The following is a 3,405-nucleotide window of genomic DNA, read 5'->3' as shown; positions in this document are numbered from 1 at the left end:
GTGTAATACTTCTTATTAGCCTTGCAAGTTCATGCTTCCTGCCTTTCATACTAGCTTGTTTTGGTGATGCTCCATGCATGTTTTAGACTCATTTTGGCATGATCTACGACTGTTTTGGGTTGTCTTGGATATATGTTTCATGTATTGCATAGCTATGGTGTAAGTCCTTTGGCTAGCTTTAAGCCTTGAGCCCTCTAGCATGCCTTGCTTATGTTGTTACAATGATTTGGCATCATTTAACATGACATTTCAGAGCATATAGGACTGCCATGTTCCCAATTCTTTCACTCTTTGAATGCCTCTAAGGGTTGGGCATTGTTGCCTAGCTTATGGACCAATATGTGTGCATGCATGTCTTGCCTTTTGGTGCCTTGATTTTGGTGTTTGGCCACTGTTTTGGACCATCTTAGGTCTGTCCATATGCGGTTTAAGTCCACTAAGTATTGCATTACATGGTCCTTGCCATTGCATTGTTGTTTGCATATTGTTACATGACCTTATAATTTGCATGTTGTAGCATGTTGTAGCATGCTCATTCCATTGTATTGTTGTTGCATGCTTGAGTTGCATTGCATGGCGCTTGCATGCTCATGTTGCATTACATTGTTTGCATGCCATTAGATTTGTTAAGTTATGCATGCATTGCATAGTGTTTGGTTTGGGCATTATGCCAAACACGAGGAACGAGGAATGTTTCATACTTGAAGTGATGAAACGTGCCTCAATTCTCGGTTGCCAACCCTCTTGATCATGCATGATAGAGTTTAAGGCATTTATGTGTTTTTGTGTATTCATTTGGCATTGATTTTTGTAACTCGGCCTCTTTGGCCATCATGCATCGAAATACGTGATTGATGGCTTGAGAGCCAAGCACTACACACCTTTGAGCCTTAGACATGATAATGGGTGTAGTTGCACACACATTTTCCTTCAAATACATTGTCGTGCCTCTGTTTGTGCTCTGAGGCAGCAAAAAGAAGAGTTTGCCAGAAGAGATGGCCGATCGGCTATCTAGTGTGCCGATCAGCTATCAATAATTGGCCGATAGCCTCAAAATTGGTCAATGACCTTTATCCTTCGGCCGATGGCCATACCTCCTGGCCGATGACCTCTGAGCATGTCCATGAGGTGGATCAGAAGTGTTCTGGAGATTGGCACAATTTTCAGAAGTCTAAAACAGTGCAAACAGAGGCAACATGAGGCATGGTAACGGATTTCCAAGCGAGGCGATCGAGCATGCATCTTCGAACTCCTAGAACTGAGCTAAGGCTTTGTAATTTGTAATTAGCTTTACTTGATTAGTTAGCTTTTGAATTTGTAATTAAACTAGTTAATTTGTTAATTAGTTAACGTGTTGTAATAATCAGTTTAGTGTTAGCTAATTATTGAATTTGATTATGTAATAATTGTCTAATTAGATAATTAGATTAGTTGCTTAGCTTAGCGTAGCTAGCTTAGTGTACTCATTCGGACTCTCCGTCGAGAGGGCGAATTTTGTAATAAGTGTGCGTGAGTGTGTGAATGTCTTTCAACCCCACGTCTTTCTCCCTTTTACTTATCAGCTTTTGATGGTTAGTTTTAGGGCATATTTCAATTAGCATCCTTATGTTTCGCATGCGTGCATCATTCATCTGTCTTGCAGGCACCGGGCTCGGCGCATCATACAAACCGCATTATATTTCAATACATTTACTTGAATACATGTTCAACAGCATCTTATCAAGTTGCATTTCATATGCCAACTTAGAATAGCCGAGCCTATTTAGTTGCGTTTTGCATGTGTTGCATTAGGCATCCTTAACATAGCTAGGATCATGCATGATTTCTAACTAGTTCTCTGTTTTGGCTCGGAGTACACTGTAAGTGTTTATGCTTTAGCATCTTGCATGAGTGTGAGTGTTGCCATGTATAGCATGCTTGAGTGTGAGTCTAACTGCTTGAGTGTTTAATTGCATGAATGCCTGTGGATGGAGGTTGGATTACTTGAATTGGAACAATTCATCGAAATGCGAATTTCAAGCCCACTCGAGGGTGGCAAATCCACATCTTAGCTTACTTGCGAGTAGCACCTTCAAACCATTTTCAAACAAACAAACATGAGATGTTTTGTTCAAACTTAGGCGATTTAGTCTATACTTGTATGTTATGCGCATCACATAGTAATGATAGATTAATAAATCGGAATAAGAACACATGTGCTTTTAAAAACAAAATGTCATGTTAGTAAAGGCCGATCTTTAGATCAGGCGAGTGGGGGTGCTCATTGCATGACCTTCCCCTCTCGTACCCAAGTTCTCGAGCCGAGGCAACTTTGGTGATGACGGACACGTGGCCTTTGGCACGAGTCGGGGTTTCCCAAATTTTCTTAAAATAAAATATTTAGGTGACGACTCTAAAATCTGGCAAAGTAGTCCATATTTGACGCTTTTTGATTAAAATCGATTTTCCAAAACATTTTTCGGATTTGGACTCTTTGGTAATTTATTCGTCTTACATTGCACTTTGTGAGATTAGATTCAAAACCATGACATGAGTCCGAACTGTAGTAGCTATGAACAACGATTCGCGCCCTTGTGCGCAGAGCGGAGTTTCGGGCGGTCTACAGTTTCTGGCGACTCTGTTGGGGATTTAGAGAACTTGACTCGAACTCATGATATCTTGTTTTGATTACATTTATGTGTCTCTTGGCATTGCATTTGTGTTGGTGCACCTCGGATACCGTGTTTGTCGTATGCTATTCCTGAACGGTTTGCCGGAGGCTTGCTTTCAGAAGCGTGCCATAAGGCTGACCGATTGTGGACTCTGCCACGACGGGAACACAAACCTCGATTTTTACCCGGGCACCCTTTTTGACCATTCGACCTAATGCATATCGGAAACTGTAGTGACCATTCCAAGCTAGGACAGGTTGCTCACCCGATTGTAGGTTGTTTGAAACCGCTGTGTGCATAGTAAAACCCTAGCTCCTGACAAGATAGGACACGGAAACCCTACCCCTCCATAGTGGTGTTTTGGCTCTCACTTGCTTGCTATGTGCTTTTAGAGTGCGTCTCTACAAGAATGCATGTATCAGTTTGCAAGTCTGGGTATCAGGCCTGAGGGCATCATTATTTTGGAGAATTAGTTTTACCTGAGGGTATCAGATCTGGGGCGGTGATTTGGGAACAGTGATCAGTGGTTGAGAACAGTTCTTTCAGCTTGTGTTTGCCAACTGTCTGTAGTCTTTATTTAAGCTGTTATCCTGACTGTTTTTCTGCTCATTATTTCCTTATTATGCTTTATTTATCTTTTTGCAAGGTAGTTTAGCACCATTGCATCCGACCAGGCAGATATTCCCCGAGCACTCTGTGTTAAAGGTCGAAGACTTCGTCGATCCGAGGATCTGACAGACAAACAAGTAGTGTT

This window comes from Camellia sinensis, chromosome 11 (assembly GCF_055761805.1).
Source record: "Camellia sinensis isolate YWXY chromosome 11, ASM5576180v1, whole genome shotgun sequence".
Classification (NCBI taxonomy): domain Eukaryota; kingdom Viridiplantae; phylum Streptophyta; class Magnoliopsida; order Ericales; family Theaceae; genus Camellia; species Camellia sinensis.
Note: the sequence above shows the minus strand (reverse complement) of the source record.